At 44.1% G+C, this 24,281-nt stretch overlaps 1 protein-coding gene across 2 annotated transcripts in view; it reads right to left on the bottom strand.

Moving 5' to 3' along the window:
* Window positions 1-24,281, bottom strand: part of LOC134031100 (disintegrin and metalloproteinase domain-containing protein 12) — a 106,273-nt gene that overhangs the window by 61,785 nt on the left and 20,207 nt on the right. The gene's annotated exons all lie outside the window — the stretch shown is intronic.

Here is a 24,281-nt window from a genome sequence, read left to right as displayed (position 1 = left end):
CCAGTGTTGTTAATATCTTTTATCGAGCCAAAGAGCTGGAAACTATCAGGGGATCAAAGCTGGGCTGCAGAGAGTGGGCTGTCCTATCAAATGACGTGTTATTCTGACGAGTTAAAGTCTTAATTAGTCCTCCCTGTCTGACTCGGACAGGCAGAACCACAACATCTGTCCAGCACACACACACACACACAAACACACACAGGCTTAGAGTCCAACCTTCTCGCAAACAAATACCAGGTCCTTTGGTGTCTGAGGTGCAAATCTATTCCATGTAAACAAGGGTACACTAGGGGGAGGGACAAAGAGTACATTATGTTCGAGAAAACACATATAGTAGGAATTCTGTATGTAACACTATGGAGAGTAATTTGTAAATATGAAAGGGGGGCATACATATTACAACGTCCACTGAAACCTGGTCACCCCTCATACTGTAGGAACCATCAAGACCAGCCCTCATACTGTAGGAACCATCAAGACCACCCCTCATACTGTAGGAACCATCAAGACCACCCCTCATACTGTAGGTATCACCAATAATACGCCTCATACTGTAGGTATCACCAATACCACCCTCATACTGTAGGTATCACCAAGACCACATAATTGGCCTGCTACACAAAAGTGTAGTTGTAGGTGGCAGATGACACACACATACACGCACCACCGGCTAAGCGAGCATACACACACACATACTGCCATCTAACTCCAGTGGAGCTTGTCGCTGCACAGCGGTGGCAACACCTCACTGTTTATCAATCAGCAGGAAGTTAATGAGGCGCGGGAAGAGGGGGGGGGTTATTGAGCCCTCCATTTCATATGCATTATGAGTAGACTGGCCTGCCGCGGAGGGGGTGGGGGGGTTGTGTGGGTGGAACACGGATCAATGACTTCATGGATGGGGAACCTGCCCCAGGTGACAGCTTTGTGACAGGGACACAACAGATTGTAGCACAGTCCACAGACAAAACACGGTACCATCACACCTTCTCCTACCCCCGACAAGGAAAGGGTCTTCCCCCGTTGTCCTTCTCCCAGAAGAGAAGCTTCAAAGCTTCTGACCCCATGCTGGGCCAGAGGCCACACGGCCCACAGTATCAGACAAAGGATTTATAAGGAAGAACTTTTTTATGTGGATTTACAAACATATTCTCAAGGACTACATGGCTCATGGACACTATTTCAATGACAGTAGTTGATGTGTTATAATGTGTGTTTATCTCATTTACTTAGAACGTTGTTTAATTGAGGCTTGATTATAACTTCCCTTCAAGTATAGTTAAGTCAGCCAATCTTGATATCAAAATGATTGTACCATACTAACAAAACCATTTATGAATGTTGTATTGTTATATTCTGAAGGTTAAGCATTCCATGGACAGTTGAAATAACGGAACTCAAAAGCCAGCCACTTCACACCTAGGCAGATCTCAGGACGACGCCCAGGTGGGGAGAAACTGACCAATGAAAGAGGTCACCTTCACGGGGACCCCCCCCCCCCCTTGTTCTTTGGAGTATAAAAACCCAAACATACAATCACCCCCGCTTGTTCGTAGGATTAAACTGAGGTGAACGCGTCACTCTCTAACCTATTCCTCTCAATTGGCACATTCACTGAGCGCCCGGAACTTTGACAAGAGATTCCGCTTTCTATTCGTTGGACATAACGAACCTTTGACTCCTTCTTCAAACCGACAAAAGTAACTGCGATTTGCAATATTTCTTACTTGTGACATATTGGCATGTTGTGATTAAATTGTTGATGTTTGATTGTAGTTTACAAATGAGTTAACTTAACCCTCGTTAAGTCAGTTGCCCTTGCTCGTCCATTGTTACCAGAAAGGCCTACCTGTCCCTCTCTACCTCTCACTCTCTCTCTCCCTCCCCCCTTCACACGCGCTCTACACAGCCATTGTGTTGCTCGCCCTCATTTGCATCCAGCCACTGTACTACTCTGACTAACCCATAACTTATCTGGTATTTGTTCATTATAATTACATTTTCCTAAATAAATCATTGTGTATAATATTCGCGTATCACTCACGTTATCTGATCTGCTCTACTTTCATAGAATTCACTACTTAAGATTAGACTGATTATTACGAAGGCTATTATTCAATATTATTCAATAAGGTTTCCTCTGTCCCTTCAACAAATAAGAGGTGGTGCCCCCAAGAACTACATACTTTATTATAAATTAAGTATTGCTAATCTTAAACGAGGAAACCCCGCTACAAGATCAAGGATATGACAAACAGCAAGATGGCCACCAACATGTTTCTGTCACCACCATTGCTAGGTACCTCACAACTAGGATGGAAACGTTCAGTACTGTCTCTAAGGTAATGCTGTACTTATTAGATAGGCATAAAAACCACAGTTATATTAGCTATGTTTAGCAGGCCGTCTCTGACGGAAAGATAAAAATAAACCTTCAACAGTTGAAACAATGTAATGTTGCTTACCTGCCAGTGAATATGAAAGACAGACAGGAGAGAAGACACTTTGAGATTTTCTTGAATGTCAACCGCTAAATGTCAAACCTGTTTTCTGCACCAAATTATGGGTTCGACTTCTCTAGAATTGATTCCCGCTAGTGATAAAACAGGCCCAGACAAAATAGCTTTCTCATGAAGATAATCCATGTTGTTTGATGGTACCAAATGCTAGTCTGACTGCGCTTACAACAGAATTCAAGTAAAGTGGAAGACATGACATAATGGATGTCCTATAACATCATTGGGGGAACATGTTTGTAAGAGTTGACAAGTCATTCTAGCCTGCCTGTCTGACAGTGTAAGTTCCTTCAAGTGTTTTACAAGGTGATACAATCTTATCAGAGTCAAAGCACAGCTGCAACTTCTGATGTTAGGCCTAAGCGGAGATGGGTGAGAAAACTAAATGATCTGTGTCAGACACAAATTGCTAGAGAACCCATGAACATCACAATAATGCAGTAGCATGTCATGACCAAAATGAATGCTGTATGAATTTAGCATGAGCATCAAGTCATCACGTCATATCATCAAAGCATGAATACAAATTACTTAGTTGCTGTTCCATGAATTGTAGTCTGAGACACGCTATCAATGCTGCCATCCGAGATCTGAGGAAGTCTGTGATGTGGTCTCACACTGCTGGTCGGTGTGGTAGGGACTTGGTCAAAATAACCAGTGGAATAGAGTGGCTGTGGCAAGGACACCAGCATAGATTTTAATGAAGATATCCGGTCAAGGAGAATAGACAGGTGGAGAAAAGGTAAAAGGGAAAGTGATGTCCTATAGAGAGCTTGTTGTGTAAGATATGAATAACCACCAATCTGGGTCCCATAATAGCCCAATTCTGTCTTCTAATATGGCCAATTAATTTGTATTCAGGCATAGCACTTTTACAACGTCTGGGTTCAACCCCCAGCTAGGAGGATGAAGAATCTTCCAAAATTGTAACCATTGAAATGAATAAGCCCACTTTTTGCTGTGCAAGCGACAATCAATAAGAAGCCACAGTAAATCAGGTTATCTAAGTGCACTCAATTGTCCCAATCAAATGACATCCTGTCATTGAAGAGAGGTCATATCAGTTTACATCTCCACTGAAACCCTCTTTAATAATGAACTACTCCATTAATTTCAATATCTGATCACAGCATCGACACCAGGGCTCTTCAAGCCCGTCTCTGAAATACCAGTTGAATCAATATCAATTGATTTCTCAGCCACCCCCCTCCTGCCCAACCTGTCTCATTAAACGCAGCCAACATCTTAATCAGGGAAATGTAGGCCGTTCCCTAGGTTAAGTATGACAAACAACAACCTGCTCGCTCAGCGCCTGGAGAGTCTACTTAAGTCTCTGCTTTAAATCATAATGAGTGTGTAAATATTTAGAGCAGATGAACTCATACTTTAAATAGCCGACAATGCTGTAAATTAATTAAGAACATCAACAGATACAGTAGATTAAAAAAGAAATACCAATGAGGCAACATCTTTGAAATGATGTACTTCGCTTTCATGTGGGAGGTAACAAGTGAACAATTGTTTTAGATTGGAGAACAGTAGCATGTCTCCAGGTCAACACTGCCAACATCTCCTCACTGCAAGAGCTATTTTTCCAGGAGAAAGAAAGTCATGATGGCTGTAATCTCTGTATGACATCAGGGCCAGAACCATGGACTTGGCTGCCCGGCCCTCCCCTGTCTGTCAGTCTGTTTTCAGCCTGTCTCATTTCAGCTCCCACCCTTCAGTGTGTGGCATGAACACAGCTGTTACAGTGGATGTGCCAGCTAAAGAGTTGTGCCAAGGAGTGTGTGTGTGCATGTGTGTCTGGTGGTGGGGAGATGGAAGGGGGTTGATGAGGAGAACAAACAAGCTATGGTGGATGTTTCTGACTTAAGCTGTGTCTAATAATGTTAGCTAACATCCAGCTCAGGCCTCGGCCTAGTCAGGAAAAGCAAGCAGGAAGGAAAATACAGCTCTAGTTCTTCGTTACTGGTTGAGCAGTAGAGCAGTCAGCTACACTGAAACCATGTCCTTCTAGTCTCGTTAACATGGGGAGGGTGGGAGGCAAAACGAACTCCTCTCCTACTAGTTTCACACAGAGAAATGGGGTCACAGAGGACTCGCTGACAGTCTCTGGGACTTGGCGCCTCATTACGATTCCTGATGTCTGCTGATGTCTGGTAGACCTCGGGGCCTTCGCCGTTCCTGGGTGGTTAATTGGTCAGACTTGGCCGGTCTAATAGAATGCACATTAGCAACGGTGGCACGCAAGTACTGCCAAAGCTGTCACCTGGAGATTGATGCTGTTAAGCCCAGGCATGCCAGGCAAAATCAATACGGTGTCATCTTTATGTAAGGTGTCGGTGATGGATGACTCAAAAGGATACCAATTACAGCAGCAGGATGATGGATACCTACTCAACAACAGAGGACTAATTGGAATTAAGGGAGGAACACAATCCTAATATTTAATGAAGTATGGCGGTTATAATGATGATGAGGACGATGAAGCAGACTACAAAAGAGAAGCAGGCCGGGCGTCATCCATAAGAATCGAGCAAAAGGAACGGGGAATTCGGTTACAGAAAGCAGTTCTTTTGCAGTGTCCTTGTTCATGTTTACTGACACAATACATTATAGACCAGCAAAGACTGAATAGAGAAATTTGGAGTAGCTCTACCCACATGTCTAGATCTTCTAGACATTTCTAGATATACAGTATTAAAGATGTACCCACAATTCTAGGTATCGGTATACTAGATATTCCCACATTTCTAGATAAACTGAATACTAGATAGGCCTGTCCCAACATTTGTCAGTATACAGTTGGGAGCTTTACATCTGCCGAATTTCATACAATGCACGGTTCTAGAGATAATCGAGCCACAGATAAACAAAAACACAGACAAAGACACATAAACCTGCCTTTATAATTACACTAGAGCAGTGCCTGTTGGTGGTGCACGCTAATGCAGTGCCCTTTGGGGGCGATTGTGATTATTATTATTTATCGCGAGATCCATGGCTCCACTGTTAAGTTCAGCTCAACATGGCGTTGAACATGTTTATACTTAATTATTTCAAAACACTCATCCTAACAATCTCACACCTGCCAATCAACACTGCACATCATTTGGTACTGAGCAATAAACCTGCTGACTTGCAACTTTATACAATGCCAAATTCTTGAGATAATAGAGCCACAGTAACACTAAAATTTCTGAATCAGAATCAGGTTTATTGACACATACATTTTCACATACAAGGAATTTGCTCTGGTGATGTTGGTGCAGGCAATAAACATAGTAATACAATACATAAAGAAATATAAACACAAGTACTGTGGTAAGGCTATATATCAAATATACAGTTGCAATCTAAATTATTCAACCCCCATTGCACATTAGGTTTATTGGCAAAATATACCATTTCTCAGCTGTTTGCAAGAATTGTTTAAGTAGTTTAATGAAACTAATATTACAAGGATTTTATTCAACACAAAATGCTACTTTTAATGACTTGAATGAATTTACTGCAGTCTCAAAATTATTCAACCCCTTCATGAAAAGCATCTTCAGTACTTAGTAGAGCACCCTTTTGCTGTTATAATATCTGTATATGTTTAGTGTTTTGCACCTTCCTGCCACAGTAAATTCCGTTTTTGTATAACATACATGGCGAATAAACCGAATTCTGATTCTGATTATGACCTGCTGCAAACGTGATGCATAGCCAGACACCAGCTTCTGACAGAGTTCCTGAGGAATCTTAGCCCATTCCTCATGGGCAATGGCCTCCAGTTCAGTAATATTCTTTGGTGTGCGTATTGCAACCGCCTTCTTCAAATCCCACCAGAGATTTTCGATGGGGTTCAAGTCAGGCGACTGTGACGGCCACTCTAGAATATTCAATTTTTTCTTCTGAAACCAAGCCTTGGTGGACTTTAAGCACATGTCCTGCTTCTGGGAATCTACAACCATAGGGATCCTTGAGCTGGGAGTCTCCTGTACCCGAGCCCAGAGCTGACTAAGACATGTCACAATCACTCCTGTTTGACAAAGATACTGAAAACCTTATAAAATGTGAATGTTTTACTGCCAGAGTAAGAAAGATGAAAACCTTGACAGGCCCTATTTTGACATCCTTCTCAGTTTGTATAACTTCTCATTAGCTATCTGACTTGGAGGAACTTAGGAGTCCGGGGCCTGGAACGCATTCAATTATAGTGTTCATTTAATACTGCATCTACCATTGCATTCCATCCTTTAAATCTGTATTTTCATTGTATTGACTATCTGGTATCTGGAATCCTCAAGTGCTTGCTAATGACGTCACCTATATAATGTCTATATGAGACACACTGTAAATGAGCAAGTGTCTGTGACTTAAACCTCCCCGCAAACCATGATCTCACACACAAACACACACCAACACACAGGTCACGTAGGGGTGAACCTTTCGTTTCCGAGAAAAACTACCAATGGTAACTTTACTGCTTATGATGTCACTGTTCCCCATAGGGCAGTGGAAAGTATTAGCAATCACATGTTCTAAATCAAAGGCAATTTCAATCACACTGCGAACTCTTCCTAATCTAAAGATACGGCACTTCAGTCAGGCAACAGTGCTTCAGACATGTGCAAGCAATTAAAGAAAAATTCAGATTGGTAACGAGGTAAGGTTCTGTGTCTTTCTTCAAAACATACAAAAATGAATTATGAGGAACAAAAAAAAATCTTCTTTACTGTAGTCCAAATCTGTTTTGTTGGCCAATGATTTTGTAATCTGAAACAAATTGAGCAGAGTGCCAAACTAGAACTCTCTCAAATCCTCTTTCTCGCTCTACAGTGGTTTACTGGAGAGGAGAGTCATCTGTCTTCCTCTCTGTGCCCCCTGAACTTTCTATCCATCTGTAAAGCAAGTATGTTGCTATGCCTACCATACTCTTTGAGAACACGCTTTGTGTGTGAGTGTGTGTGTCTGTCTGCAGGATGGTGAAAGATGGAAGAAAATCCTTTTTGCTCCTTCAGCAAGCATATCAGCAACACCAGCTCCCAAATGGATATTCAATCCTGTGTACTCAGCGGATCTATGTTGTGATACTGCATGCATGTACTATATATGCATACATTACTACACTGGTGAAAAGCTGTGACCCTTGTTAGCCAACAGGCTTTTCCTCATTCATGCATTTGACAGCCCAAAAGGACATCAAGCTTAGTTGAATAAGGCTGGAAACAAAACAAATACACAGATAATTTTTGAAGGACACAGTCTAGAGGGACAATACTGTACTATAGCTTTTAATTTTATGAGACAGAATTAATCTGCACCCATCAAACATCTATTGGATCAAACTGTGGCTGGTGCATCTGTGAAACGCTTGGCTACCCCTGTATCTAGGTTAAGGCCGGGGGAGTGCATGTGCGGTAATTTAGAGGGAGGGTCTCACTAATACAAAGCTTTGAGGTTTTGCCCATTTATTCAAATGCTTCCATTTTCACATGAATTGGCCCACAGCCAAAGTCTTGTGCATCTATATTCATTGCAAACTTCATAGTGGAACTAATGAGTGACTTGGGAACTTCAAACAATCAACCCTATTATTCTTTTAATGTAATAAATGAGTGCATAAAAAACACCACCTTTAAATTAATTGAACCTGTCTGCTAACGCGCCCTGCTTCTCTCCATATTTCTGGCTTCACTCCTCTGCTTCGCAGGTCTGGAGGGAAATAAAATAATTAAAGAACAAACTAGAAAATTCACCAACCCCTTTTACTGTGTTCCACCCTTTATGTTGTCTCTACACAGGGAAATGTATTCTTTCTTTTGTTGGAACTAATTGTGTTAGCCCTGAGATGTTCCTAGCCCTGAGTCTAACTCTGACCTTAACCCTTGTGCTGCCTTCGGGTCACATGACCCAAAGGTTCATAACGAACCATCGTTGTGTTTACCCAATTTTACCCAATACAAAAACAAATAAAAATAATTTTCTTTTAACCTTCGCAATGTGGGGGGTCTGACGCATGCTTACAAAAATACAAAATTGCTTTACTTTGTTTTTGTATGCGGTAAAGTTGTCGCAATACGACGGTGGGTCACAACGACTGATGGGTCAGAATGACCCGAAGATAACACAAGGGTTAATTTAATGTGTTCCTCCTGAAAATGTCAACTGTGAACATACTGGGGATGCTGAACCTGAGAGGAGGCAGAGGAGTGAGGGGTTAAGGGAGAGGCGGGTTGGTCTTCACACGTAAAACACAAATACTTGAGGGTCTAAAGAGAAATTACTCTGTAACAAAGAAAAGAAACAGCACTTGTGTCTCTTATCGGATCCCCTCTGTCTCCAGACGCTGTGTCTCTGACAGTGTGATTGATTTTCAGATGAGATACTACAAGCTCATCGATCAGCCCGGCCCCATTAAACAGGGGAGGGTGCCAGTCTTCCTTACTTTCTCCCCCTCCCTCCTTCTTTCCCTCCCTCTCCTCGTCTCCCTCTATCTAGGCCGCCACTTCATTTTCCTGATGCGTTCAGGAAGTATGACGTTATTGTCCTTCCGTAAGCAATTGTTTGTAAACATTGAGTCGTATATCACAGGCTGCAGATGGGACTGGCAGCTGGTGCGCATCCATTCTGCATCATCACAAAGCCAATCACTGAAGAGGAAAAGGTGAGTTTGGTCAACTTGCAGTCATTTACCACTCCAAAAACAGTTTAGAAGCCGGCCTTTAAAAAAAAAAACATATATTGCTGAAAGACGACTTGAGCTACTTATGTCAAGTAAATATTTTCCTTTTTGTTTTTGGGGGGGTCATGGGATGTGACATGTTGAAGACAATTCTCAATGTTCGCTTCTCACATGAGTCTAGTTTTCTTTCTCAAGCCAGAGTGAGTTAATAGCTTGGCAGTGACCCCTGCTCAGGGAGTTTCTGGTGACTGGGAGGGGTTCGCTTGCGTTCCAGCCCCACACCTCTGGATTCCCTGCACACTGCAACATTTCACAGCCTCTCCCACCAAGCCCTGGCAGATCTCACTGTTGTTCCTGCTCCTGTGACACCTACCTCTGACGACTCCTGATACTTGACTTCTGTCCACAGGCATGTGATCCTGTAGCGAGGTCAACCAGACCACACAGAGCCAACATAATGTCACACCTGTAGAGTCTGATCCGACCACATCAGTCAAACCTAATCGGCCTCTGCTGATTACCCACCAAACGCCGATGCAAAGGAACCATAGAGTTGGGGGGGGGGGCCTCCCCCCTCTGCATGTGATGCCCTCCCGCCCTCCATATTCAACCCTACAATGAGTGACCACAACAGATTTTCTCTCCCCAGATCACAGATCGAGCCCCCTTGCTTTTGGCATGACTGAAAGTCTGGGGAGTGCAGGCTGGAGGGAGGGTTGGGAGAGGCATGAGGAGGAGATGTGGGCTGGGGGTCTGGGCTTGAGGTCCCTCACCTTCTCTGCACCATTTCACTTTATCACTCCACAGCAGGCTCATGTTTTGTGAGGAATGACTTGATTCAAGTCCAACAACTCCTACGCAGAGTTCCATCTACCCCCCTACCCCCACGTTCTACTCCCCAAGGCCGCTCCTTCGTGGCCTCCTGCTGTTGACTCTTGGTCGCCAATCAAGCCCTTACCGCCAAAGCTAAACTCATATTATTTAGCACACATCAATGTAATCACCATGGTGGCGGTTCAGTTTCCTCAACAGAGAAAGCACTCTGGTGCAGAGGGGAGCGCTTCTCTGGGATTTCTGCTACACTGGTAAACTGGAACAGACCCTGTTTTTACGTTTAGTTCCAGAAGTCATTAACCCTTGTGTTATCTTCGGGTCATTCTGACCCATCAGTCATTGTGACCCACCGTCGTATTGTGACAAATTTACCTCATACAAAAACAAAGTGAAGCATTTTCTTTTAACTGTCGGGCTGTCTCAGACCCCCCACATTGGAATGGTTAAAAGAAAATAATTTGTATTTGTTTTTGTATTGGGTAAAATTGGGTAAACACAACGATGGTTCGTTATGAACCTTTGGGTCATGTGACCCGAAGGCAGCACGAGGGTTAAGATGTTGCAAGTCCATTGCTCTTCAGGCTCTGCAGGACCTTCTACGACACTCAAAACAATCCTAGTGACCAGCTGGAAAGACAGGCTTTCTTCTCTCTCCAGCTCCTAGAAGCTGTGTTCTGGCCTGTCTAATGCATGTCACTTCCTGGTTCAGTCAGTGACCCACTGTGGGGGACGCTTGGTCATACTGTGGTCAGTGGACAGTGACATGAAGATGGAGATCAAGTGGAGCGGATATTTCCCCCTGGCTTAAGGCTGCATTAATTCTCGATCTCTCTGTCTCCCCCTTTCTCTCTGTCTCACTATCTTACTCTGTCTTTTTTAGCTACTGCATGTGTCTGTGTGTCAGTCTGCCTGTCTATCGGTCCTCTTGCCTGCCTGCTTGTTAGTCTGACTGTCAGTTTGAGTCAACAATGACCTTGATATGTGTCTAGGGGTAGCAGTCCTTGGGTTCCAGTATGGATGCACTCAGATCATGTGCCTTCATTTCCCTATCCCAACTGGCTGGCCATGCTCTATAGAAAAACAGATCTGACTTTGATATTCAGTATTTAGTAGGGGTGGAATGGTACATGTATTCGTATTGAACCGAAACGGTACGGGCGTCACGGGTCGGTGCAGGAATTTACACAGAGAATACATGGTATAAAAAAATGTTTAAACTTGCGCGCAAATTAATTAATGTAATGCGGAACTACTGTTAGATACTTGTGTTCTTTGGGGACAAAATCAATGTCAGAATCTGAATCAGAATTCGGTTTATTCGCCATGTATGTTATACAAACACGGAATTTACTGTGGCAGGGAGGTGCAAACACTAAACATATACGAATCTTAAATTAAGTAAAGGTACAGAAGTTTAACTATTCCTAAGAACTAAACAATTTAAGAATAAAACAATTTAAATATAAGATCAAATATATATACAAATAAGAATAAGAATAAGAATGAGCAGCATGAGTGGTCAACATAGTGCAATAGTGCAATCAGATACTGGGTTAAATAATGAATGAATGTCAATGGGAGTCCTTGGCCTTGTTGAAGAGGCCAGTAGCAGATGGAAAGAAACTGTTCTTATGGCGTGAGGTTTTGGTCCTGATGGACCGCAGCCTTCTGTCGGAGGGGAGTAGCTGGAACAGGGAGTGGCCAGGGTGGGAGGGGTCAGCCACAATCTTCCTCGCTCGCCTCAGGGTCCTCGAGGTGTGCAGGTCCTCGAGGGTAGGCAAATTGCAGCCGATCACCTTCTCAGCAGTGCGGATGATACGCTGCAGTCTGCCCTTGTCCTTGGCAGTGGCAGCAGCGTACCAGATGGTGATGGAAGAGGTGAGGATGGACTCAATGATGGCTGTGTAGAAGTGCACCATCATTGTCTTTGGCAGGTTGAATTTCTTCAGCTGCCGTAGGAAGTACATCCTCAGTTGTGCTTTCTTGGTGAGGGAGCTGATGTTCAGTTCCCACTTGAGGTCCTGGAAGAGGATGGTGCCCAGGAAGCGGAAGGACTCCACAGTGTTGACTGGGGAGTCGCAAAGGGTGATGGGGGTGAGTGGGGCTGTATTCTTCCTGAAGTCCACAACCATCTCCACTGTCTTAAGAGCATTGAGCTCTAAGTTGTTCTGGCTGCACCAAGTCACCAGGTTGTCAGCTTCCCACCTATAATCAGACTCGTCCCCGTCAGAGATGAGCCCAATGAGGGTGGTGTTGTCCGCAAACTTCAGAAGTTTGACAGACGGATGACTGGAGGTGCAACTGTTGGTGTACAATGAGAAGAGCAGAGGGGAAAGGACGCAGCCCTGAGGAGATCCGGTGCTGATGGACTGGGAGTCAGAGACTTGTGTTCCCAGCTTGACGCACTGCTTCCTGTCAGACAGGAAGTCTGTGATCCACCTGCAGGTGGAGTCGGGCACGTTCAGCTGGGAGAGCTTGTCCTGAAGCAGGGCGGGGATGATGGTGCTGAAGGCAGAGCTGAAATCCACAAACAGGATCCTGGCGTAGGATTCTGGGGAGTCCAGGTGCTGTAGGGTGAAGTTGAGGGCCATGTTAACGGCGTCATCCACCGACCTGTTGGCTCTGTAGGCAAACTGCAGTGGGTCCAGGAAAGGGTCGGTGATGGATTTGAGGTGTGCCAGCACAAGGCGCTCAAAAGACTTCATAACCACAGAGGTCAGGGCGACGGGTCTGTAGTCATTGAGTCCTGTTGGCCTTGGCTTTTTGGGCACAGGGATGATGGTGGAGGACTTGAGACAGGCTGGCACATGGCATGTCTCTAGGGAGGTGTTAAAGATGTTGGTAAACACCGGAGACAGCTGGTCAGCGCAGTGCTTGAGGGTGGCAGGAGAGACCGGACCAGCTGCTTTGCGGGGGTTCTGCCTCTTGAAAAGTCTGTTAACTTCACTCTCCTGAATGGAGAGAGTCGTCACTGTAGAGGGGGGGAGGGGGAGGCCTCTTGGGTGGGAGGGGGTAGATCAGGACAGTCCAATTGTCTTTCAAATCTACAGTAGAACTCATTCAGGTCGTTGGCCAGGCGGGAGTCGTTAGTGGAGTGGGGGGCGCTGGGCTTGTAGTTGGTAATCTGCCTGAGCCCTCTCCAGACAGAAGCAGAGTCGTTAGCAGAGAACTGGCGCTTCAGTCTCTCTGAGTACAGTCGTTTAGCCTCTCTCACCGCCTTGCTAAACCTGTTCTTCGACTCCTTGAATCTGTCTCTATCCCCACTCCTAAAAGCTTCCTCCTTCTCTGACCTCAACCTTCTGAGCTCTGCTGAGAACCAGGGCTTGTCGTTGTTGAAGTTCACCCTGGTGCGTGTTGGAATACAGCAGTACTCACAGAAGCTGATGTATGATGTCACAGCCTCTGTGAGTTCATCCAGACTATTGGTAGCAGTCGTGAACATATCCCAGTCAGTACAGTCCAAGCACGCCCGCAGATCCTCCATAGCCTCACTGGTCCACTGTTTTGATGTCCTCACAACAGGTTAACAGAGCTTTAATTTCTGCCTGTATGCAGGAATCAGATGGACCATGGCACGGTCAGAGTGACCCAGTGCTGCACGAGGGACGGCGTGGTAGGCTCTACTGACTGTAGTGTAGCAGTGATCCAGAGTGTTCTCTTCTCTGGTTGGGCATTTGATGAATTGTCTGTATTATGTCATCTTCAATGCGCCCATATTCACTCGTAGAGGAACCTGGTTTCTTATTGTTTACATCTTACTACTTTAGACACTTCAGGCTGTTGCAGCTAGCTCAGGAACCTGAGACATACACAATAAAATAATTTTTTTGCTTTTCCCTCTATTGTACCGAATAGTGATGTCTGAACCGAGGTATGAACCGAACCGTCATTTCTGTGTACCGTTCCACCTCTAGTATTTAGGATGTTATTGTGAGAGGGGGGCAGAGTGGGTTGTGTCCTGGGGTTAAGAGGGGTGGGAGGGGAAGGTCAGGCCAGCAAAGGCCTGATAACCTGCCTCAGTTGGTAGCATGCCAATAGTACTGTTCAAAGTTTATTTCATCAGTGCTAAACACACTAACTCTCATAACTTGTTGCAACCGGAGGGTTACTTTCTCTGCTGCGTAAAATCTGAGAGATTCCTGCACTTTCCGTCTTTGATGAGACATAAAAAAACTGCTCATACCGCAGCAACGGTATCCGCAACTTTTTCAAACCGTGGCATACCTTGAAACCGGTAACCGGCCCATGCCTACTGGCTTGTTTTGAGTTTCTTACCTCAGTTTGGACGTCACTTCCTCGTTCAGTGACTTGGATAACATTGGCAGTTGGTATTTCACCTCGGCCACGCCGAATTTGTTGAAAGGTGTGTTCGACATCGGCTGCGGTTGGCTGCACCGATTTGTGAGAGTTGCCGCTTGCAGTCGGGATAGAGTTGAAAACGGATCCTTCAAGTCGGACGTTTTCTGCGTTTATGTCAGTCATACGAGTTTAGATCAAATGTCTTACTTATATTTACATTTAGTCATTTAGCAGACGCTCTTATCCAGAGCGACTTACAGTAAGTACAGTAAGTCAGCTCTGCTGACCCAGAGCATGTAGCGAGTAAAGCAGAGGAACTTGTTTAAGTTCTTGGAGTTATTTCTGCACTTTCCGACCAAGATATTGACCACAGAGTGACTGCAAATTTAGACTCTGGTACCAGGGTGCATCAGCATCTTCCTCAATCAAATTTGCTGCTTTCCTCAGCAGCTCCGGGCAAGTTTTAGACATTTGGTCCTACACCTCGCACGCTGTCTCAACATTGGGGCTAGCAGGACCGGGTCTTCCCCTTGATTTTTAGCTGTTAAGTGCAGAAATAACTCCAAGAACTTCAATAAGTTCCTCTGCTTTACTCGCTACATGCTCTGGGTCAGCAGGTCCTGCTTCCACATCCTCTGTTAAGTTTAAAATGTCTCTCACCAACTCCCTAGAAAGTTCATGAAGATCATCCATCGTCTCTATCCAGGCACTCTACTTCAGACCAACGCAATGGATCAGACTAGATTTGCGTTAGCCCCACCCACTGACTTTGATGGGCGAGTTTGACAGATAAAATAAATTCATGAAGCACTGCAACACGTTGTGACATGAAAATGAAATCGACTGGGGGTGCTGTTTAGCGTATTGCATTTCAATATTGTCCACACAGTATTACAGGACCATGAAATACTTAATTAAATAGTGAAATAATTATTTATTACCTATTTTAATTAATTAATGACACACTTATGTAATTATTTAATGGTGTATTTATTTAATTCATTTTGGCACTTTTAGTCCTCCATAGGTGACACGTATATGTTAATACAATAGACTGGTGACACTGTTTCGCTGCCCCATATTGAATTTCCATTTGAAAAATGCTTTGCCATATAAATAAAGAGTCGAAAAAACCTTGTCAATATGATATGCAATAAGCGTTCATAAAAAATATTATTCAAAATAATACTCACTGAATTGCGGATTGCATTGTCATTTGCATATTGAATTGCCATTTGACAACTGCTTCCCATTTGAATTGCGGATTGCATTTGCCACTTTGCACATTGAATTTTCATTTGAATAAAGAGTCGAAAAAACCTTGTCAATATGAAATGCAATGCAATAAGCTTTCATACATTTTTTAATTCAAAATAATACAAACTGAATTGCGGATGGCATTGTCATTTGCACATTGAATTGCCATTTGACAACTTCTTTTCCATCTGAATTGCGGATTGCATTGCCACTTTGCACATTGAATTTCCATTTGAAAAATACATTACCATTTGAATAAAGAGTCTAATAAACTTCCATATTGCGGAAGTAATAGCAACGCATTTGAAAACGAGACATTTTGACAGCTTTTATGCCTACGTAATGCAAAAACTGAGGGATAATTTAGGGTGTCTATAATAATAAATAAATAAAATATGTGAGAAAACAATAGGGTGCTTTACTGAGAGCGAGCACACTCGATTGAGCTAATAAGGAGCATAAGTCCTTGTAAACAAAGACAGAAAAAAAGAAATAAACAGACACAAACTGCTGTCCTTGAGTATTTTTCACATTCTTGGGACAACTAACTTGTCATGCAGACAGACATTAACCTCTAAATTTCAAGACAGCCTGGAGTCAAAAGACATGTTGCCCCACTCCACAGCCCCTCAAGCTCCCCTCCAGCACCCCCACCCTTACAACGTTGTCTTTCTACAAGGTTACCATACAACCTGGCAACACTAGCATCTCACTGTTTAAATTGAGTCTAAATATTTGCTTTTCTTAGGGTCTCAGGGACTTTTATACATTTAATTTCTTGCTGTTCATTTCCTCATCAAGGAACTCCAAAAACCAACCATGTCTGGCAAATGCGCACCTCATTCCTCGTATCACTAAAAAGTGCTCACACTCAGAGACTCATTCATGAGAGAAATTCAAAGAGGGGAGAGAAAGCGAGTATGTTTCCAAATCACATTAGAGCGACGGGTGAAACAAACCACATTAGTCCTGTCCCACACCACCATCCATCCCTCTCTGACTGTATAAGTCTAGGACTGTCCGCTTGGGAGGCAGGACCCAACATAACGTCTAAAACCCCCATACGCTCATCACATCTGGGGGGAAAGATTCCTTCTCTGCAGGACCTTCTCTGAATTTGTGGCTGGAGGGTACAGGCCCAGTGGAGGCCTGCAGCCCTCGGGAACAGCCGCAGCCTGGGAGACTTTGGAGCTGCTGCCTGCACCTTCAGTTGGCCGTGGGGCTGGTCTGAGATGGAGGAAAGGAGTTGGGAAATGGCTCTAACAGCTGAAAGTCTGAAGTCTTCAGCAGCCCATCTGGAAAATACCTCAGAGAAAATAAACTCCTCTCACGTGGAGGGCCTGCAACCCTGGGCCGGGGGAGATGGGGAGGGAGGGAGGGAGGAGGGGCGGGTGGTGTGAGTGTGTGGCAAGAAGGGGTACGGCACAGAGAAGACAAGCCAGTGTAACCCGAGGGCCAGGAGAGCGTGGCAGTGTGAAGTAGAGAAAAGGAGAAAGAAGAGAGGATGCAGTGTATCTGTCATGGGCTGTGTTTATCTCTAGTTCACATGGTAATCTGTGTCTATGCCAGTGTGCTGTTTGGGAGTTTGAGATGAGCAAGACCCGGCCTGGATGAAAGCCATCTGGCCAAGAGTACACACTCTCTCCTCACGGACGACACTGTGGATGAGCTCGCTCTGTTCTTCCATCCTGGAGGTGGTGTCGGACTCTTTCCAAGGGCTTTACAGTGTTACTGGGCCCTTATAATTAATTAAGAAGGCCGAGGCTGTGAGGTTGCCTTATTAATTACTGCTCTAAGCTGGGAAATAATTGGAACATCTGAGAAGGTAATTCAAAAGAGAAGAGGTCCTTCCAAAATGCTCAGTTAGAGGGAGGCTGTTAAAAGACTTGAGTCTGGACAGAGATGAGTTCCACTTTCCAGGCCACCCTTTTGTAGCTAATGAATTACAGCAAACTGTGGCATGGCCTTGACGGCATGGCCATGTCGGCTGGCAACATAGGAGAACAGAAGGACGAAAGACCCAATTCAGGCACTTGTCCAAGTAACAAGGCTTCAAGTGATTTGGATTGTATGTGTGTGCTTGTATGTGTGCATCTGTGTATGTCTGTGTCTGTGTGTACTGTCACTTGTCGGTGTGTGTATATTGTAGAGTTACAGTATATTTAATTCAATATTTTTATGGATGGTGTTACCTTCGCTGCTGTCACAGTGAAATGTCCCTGTTCTGATAAAACCTCAGTGATTCATTTGACCAGGCAGCCACTTCCAGAGGTCAAGCTATTTCAACAGCTCTGCTCTTTACATTTGTGTGAACTGCCATCCTGTCTTGCTGCCTGACAGCCTTGTATTTGGTCTCTCCCTTCTCTATTTACTGGCCTTTCTCTGTCCCAGTGGCCCTGGTTAACAGGTCACTGTCCAAACTGATAACATGCAGCAGGGCCAGGGGAAAATGCCTGGCTCCTCTCCTTTGTTGACAGATAAGATGCTATCCTGTCTCTGTGTCTGCCGGTGGCGATAATGACATGTCATCGTTCCTTTGATTGCAGTGACACTGCAGAAGAAACATATCACACACGGATCGATATGTTTCGATAATGAACACCCCTGCCCTCCACACATACACACACACCAAAACAGATCCTCATCTGTTTGTGTCCTCTAAGACTTCAGTTGGGTTTGTTACCATGAGGCTTTAATAAAGATACTTTAATCTAGGTGGTTCTTTTAGTCATTAATCTGCACTTTTTTACAAAAAAAAATATTCTAATTTGTGGTACATCCTCACCATGGTACATTGCGTCAGGGGGTGAATAGAACAAACAATAGAACTAGAATGGAGTTGACTAAACACCGGAGATGTGACACAAGCCTCTCAGCCTTCTTGTTTTACTCCCGTTAATGACAAGGAGGGGGGATTTGTCTGACTTCCTATTAAACAGTCTGTGTGTGGTTCTGCTGCAGAATAATAATAACTCCACTAAGAGGTCTTGAAGACTGCGGTTTTGAGTTCCCTGCAGACAGAGTTGGCTATTTGTTCTGTTGTCTGACCTATGAGAGGGCTCTTCCTGTCTCTGTCCACTGGTCTTCTTGAAGACATCAGGAGCCGAGTGCACCAGCTGGGCGTAAAAAAGTTGGTCTTAACTCCTACGTCGGTCTTAGTTACGTCCGACTTTGTGATTTGAATTTACACCGAGTGCACCAAGCTTGACATGCCACGGTCGTAGCTACGCCTGGTTTTAAGATGCGCGTCCTTGTGAAAATGCGAAAGCGTCGATCGTTGCCAAGCAACACATTTAAGAGCCTATCCAAAGCGCACTTAGCTAGCCTGTCACCCTTCAAAACAAGCCATGGATTTAAAAAAGAAAGAAAAGGAAAATACATTTTACTGATAGAGAAATTAGAAAACTTCTAGAGTTGTTTACTCAGAATAGAAGCGTGCTCACGGGGAAATGTAATGATATCAACACAAACAAACAGAAACAATCAGCTTGGAAATCGATCACCAATAAAATTAACAGTGGATTTGTGCGATCACGGACAACTTTTTCTCGCCTTAATGTATTTTCCATATGTTGCCTATAAACAAGACGCGCTGCATGTGCGATCAAACTGTTGTACATTATAATTACCATGGATATTAGTCCGATTTTCCAACTTACGCCTGCTCCCCACTAGACGTAAAATGTACACCCAGGTGCAGCACATAAAGGGCTTCAGTCTAACTGGTGCACTAGTCGTAACTTTCAGTTCTACGTCGGACGTAGCGTTACACCCAGGCGTACGCCCAGCTGGTGCACTCGGCTCCAGGATGTTTTCATGACAGAACAATTACACGACACAGCACTTTCTGCCCTGACCGGCTACAGCTGTCTGATACCTACAATCTGTCACTGTCTGGAATCTCTCCAGGACAGATAGTGTTATTGTTCTAGAGCCCAGAGGTTAAACACCTCCAGGCCAGGCCAGACCAGGCCAGTCAGAAAGACGACCGTCCCTACAGGAAGCGCATCTACATCCAGGAAAGAACACTGAGCTCTGAGTCTCTCTAACTTCATTCATGCTCCACATGATAGATAGCCCCACACGCCAAACCAAAGTTCTGTGCTCAAGACCAAAGCCCCTGATGTGTAGACTGGGACCCCCAGTGCAAGCATCCAAGACCAACCTCCGCCCCCTGACGAGGCCCAAGCCTCCTCCTGATGATCCTCCAGTCCATTAGCAAAGGAAACCGGGGCCATGGAGGGAGATGGGTTGTGGTTGTGCTGCCTGCCCACGTAGCGTAGCCGCTCTAGGCTTACTATGGTTCGTTACTCTTCTGGTGCACCTGGAGACCCGAAGACCAGACCCCAAATCCTTTAAACCCAGCGACCACGTCCTCAGAGCAGTGGGAGCTACACTAACAGCCTCGCCACGGAGCCTGTACCCACAGACTGACAGCAGATGTTCCATGATTGCTTGCTCTGTGCTGCGTCAGCATTTCTAGATGCTTCCATTGGCCTTACAAAGGTTCATAATGAACCATTGTTGTGTTTACCCAATTTTACCCAATACAAAAACAAATACAAATAATTTGATTTTAACCTTTGCAATGTGGGGGGTCTGAGACAGCCCAACGGTTAAAAGAAAATGCTTCACTTTGTTTTTGTATGCGGTAAAGTTGTCGAAATACGACGGTGGGTCACAATGACTGATGGGTCAGAATGACCCGAAGATAACAATGGTTAAACACCTCCCTTGTTTTATCAGGATCACTGCACTGTGTGTGTGTGTGTGTGTGTGTGTGTGTGTGTGTGTGTGTGTGTGTGTGTGTGTGTGTGGTGTGTGTGTGTGTGTGTGTGTGTGTGTTAGGGACCACAAATGTTGCCCAGCTGTAAAGTCGGAGTTAAGAAAATAATTGAAGCAATTTTATTTGACTTGTCTTCTTTTTTTCCTTCAGTATTTGGTCTTCTATGAACAACTGGCTTTCAACAGAACCACAGACCAGCCAGTTACAAGAACCACAGACCTGCCAGGTGCAAGAACCACAGACAGGAACCCCTCACTCCATATCAGCACTACGGGTCTGGTTAAGGTCAAGTACCTCAGTCTCCGGAACAACATTCTCACACACTCAACATGGTCAAACATACTTTATTTGTCTTGTGATGTCCCCAGGTATTCAGAGCGTTTCCAGCCCAAAAGGGCTGCCACAAGCTAGGTGACGGCACAGAAATCACTCAATGTTGCCTATTTAGACTTTATCACTAGGTTTAGCAACTTTTCACCTTCCGTAGCAAAAAAAATATTATCTGGAGACTTTCTGCTTCTTCGGCTATCTCTGTTTTTGCTAAATAACCTTCACAGATTTGTGAATGACGTCACGTTTGCCTTTTATAGTGTTCTATCATTCCCTATGAGGCTATTAGATCTGGAATTGTACTTCTGTGTTGTCATAACCGCTAGATCTACAGATCTAAAGGTTGACCAAATATATAACCTGATCACGTAATCTAGCGACTTTTAGCAACATTTCAAAGAGCCAATAGAAACTTCTGGTGTGATTTTTTGGGTATCACGGATACCGCTTGTTTATAACGTATCAAGCCACAGAGAGACCCGGGGCTGAGACACACACAGTTCAGAAGATTGGCGAGCAAAGAACGAAAAGTAATTATTAGTGCTGTCAGTTAAACGTGTTATTATTGGCGTTAACGCAAACCCATTTTAACCGCGTCAAACGTTCTTTTTGGCCTAGAAAACTTTGCAGTTTATTTCACATGCTGCTGCAACAACTACTGACGTTAGAAAAACTACAACACCACACCGGATCTAGATAGACCGGAAACAAAACAACAGGCACGCCGCACACACTTGTTTGGCTTGCGAGCCGGCTAAAGAGTAGTAGGCTAACGTTACGTTTTGAGTGGATGGCGAGCGCAAGGCGCCAAAATGGATGCCAACAAGATTCTGAATGGAAAGTTTACTTTTAAAAAGTTGTCAAATGGTTCCATTGACAAGACCAAAGTGATGTGTGTTTTGTCGTTGTGAACTGAGCTATCATCGCAGCACGTCCAGTCTGAAATACCACTTGATGACCAAGCACACAACTAATGCGAATTCTCCGCCCCCTCATCAAAGCCAGGCGATTTCAATGTTGTTTTCAATTAAAAAAAAAACATTTGCACTAAGCAATCCGATCAATTTTTCCATGTTGATAAGAGCATTAAAATGAGAAAAAAAATAATGGGACAAAAAGAAATCAAGGGACATTTAGAATAGATAAAAATGTGCGATTAATCGCGAGTTAACTATGACATTAATTCGATTAAATATTTTAATCGTTTGACAGCACTAGTAATTATGCCTATGTGCGTTTAATCAACAAAAGAAAAACTTTGCAACAAATAAACTAAAGAATCCTCCGGGAAGCCTTTCTCCACCCAGGTGGGACACTCACGACCAAACATGAGGCACCCAAAAGCCCAATTCGTACTCCCTCTTGAGCAAGGCCAGATGCAGCCTGCTTTGACGAGGGGTGCAGTGAAAATGAACACACCTGTGTCAACAGGTGTGTTCGACACCTTATCAAATGCTATATAAACTTTTTTAGATACTTTTTTTACATTCTGTCAAGGGTTTACAGATGGAAAAATAGCCATATTGGCTAATTCTGGCACATTTACGGTCATGTTAATTAATGTACACTGCCCAGACCCACACCCCTCGCCCCTCGGCTTGAGGCAATGGCCCCGGTGGATGTAGGTGGTATTGCATTTCTGATTTGGTACCCGACTCGTCCGGTCGATTTTATTCTATTAACTCCAGTCAACATATCCAAAACTATATCCCCCCCAAATTTTTGTTCTATTCTCGAACCTGGCTCATACTACTAGCTTTTTCATAGAATAATTTTTTTAACCAATCCGAAATTGGTAAACTAGCACCCCATTTGTTTGCTTACGTCAAGAAAAGTTGCCTGGAACTGTGCTCGCGATACGAACAGGGTACGAGCACAAATAGGAACATTAGCCGATCACCGTTTTACATGAGGCTGAATGAGCACAAGGAGAAAGATCTTGATAATATACAGTTGCCTGCCTTGCTGTAGCAAGTTTTACAAATGGTTGCACACATACATGACGGTTGTTTATAGAGTTTATTCCCGTTATTTTAAAGCAGATTTAAAAATTTTGTAAAGAATGTTATTATGTTCATGGCATGACAAACGTAGTTATAGCCTAATATAATTAGTGATATCGTGGCATGTTAAGACGTCATTATAGATTGTTGACATGTTCTTCTGAACCTTCATGTCTGATAACCACAATATTGTTATGGTTATGCAACGTTATGTCAGTTAACCACACACAATGATGGCATTAACAATAACTGTAAGCTAGTAATAGTAAAGCAACACTCATCATCCTTATAATAGTAACAGATATATATATATAGGCCTATTTAACTTAGCTTGCTTTGACGAGGTACAACAACGACGGAGCCAGATATATCGCTTGCCTCACTGCGCCACTGAGCACTTTCCATAGAAATGAATGGGGATGCCATCTTTAAAGAGCAGGCTTGCTGTGTCTACTGTATATAAGTCTGACATAAAATTCAAATTCATCATGGCCAATCAAGTGCTGTTTGCTCACGAACTGGATGCAAATTTAATTGTTTTCGCGTTATAACTTGCACCTAACGTTTGATTTGAGCCAAGATAGGAACTTACACTGGTAATGCGAGCGGGCAACATAATTACAACCCAAATTCTGATTTGACTCGGTGCGGCAGAAATCTGGGGGGCTGCGCTTTCGAGGCATAGCTTCCTGCCTCTCGGCTCTCCTTCTTTCTTCTGCGCCCTCACAGCTCATCTTTTGGGCAGTTGACCGCTGATTTGCGAACGATTCGCAGCTGTGTGGCTCCTCCGAAAGTAAAGCGGGAAACTGCTTAAAGGGCCAGCGCACAGCCGTGAGGGGCTTGGCCTGCTTACCTGGTGCTGGGGAAGGCTTGGGCAGGCTCTTTTGGGTGCCACAAACAAAGTATCATTTTTGTGTGCCTTAAACACAGGCGTGAGAAGCCAACACAAGTAGAACAAGGCTACCCAACAGATTTACAATTTTGTAGTTACTTTTGGATAAATGAAATGCATGTGAGAGCACCTTCTCTGTCTCTGTCTCAAGTCTCCCTGAATTGTATGAGTCTCAGCCATCTGAATCTCGGTGGTTGCCACAGTATACATTGTTATGCTATATAACTCTTATTATATTATTATACACTGTAAGCCTTTGTATTCTCATGGATCTTACAAATGTATTCACTTCATTGCAAATATGGCCTCAACAGAACCAGACTTGGCTCTGACAGCTTCTAAGACTAACTGTGTGAGAGTCTACAGCTGAACCCATGTCCTCAATCCTTACACATTACTGCCAGCAATTACCCATTGTTTCCATTCTCATTGCTTCAAGCAAAAGTCTGTCAGATGCAGCCCAGGAACACTTGGGGGACTGTCCATCAAAGTCTCCATTCCCATCATGCAACGCTCATTTGTCTGTCCCAGTCTGACCCCGTTTTGGGCTTTTGTTCCTTTTGGCAAAGCTTTTCCAGACGGCGTACTGCTGTGATTTAAAGTTTAATGGTAATAGACAAGAATGACAGCCATCTTGGATGGTGGAAAGTGGTGGGATTTGCACTCTTTCCACTGTACTTCTCACTCC

Source organism: Osmerus eperlanus, chromosome 12 (assembly GCF_963692335.1).
Source record: "Osmerus eperlanus chromosome 12, fOsmEpe2.1, whole genome shotgun sequence".
Classification (NCBI taxonomy): domain Eukaryota; kingdom Metazoa; phylum Chordata; class Actinopteri; order Osmeriformes; family Osmeridae; genus Osmerus; species Osmerus eperlanus.
Note: the sequence above shows the minus strand (reverse complement) of the source record. Positions and strands in the feature narration are given on the sequence as shown.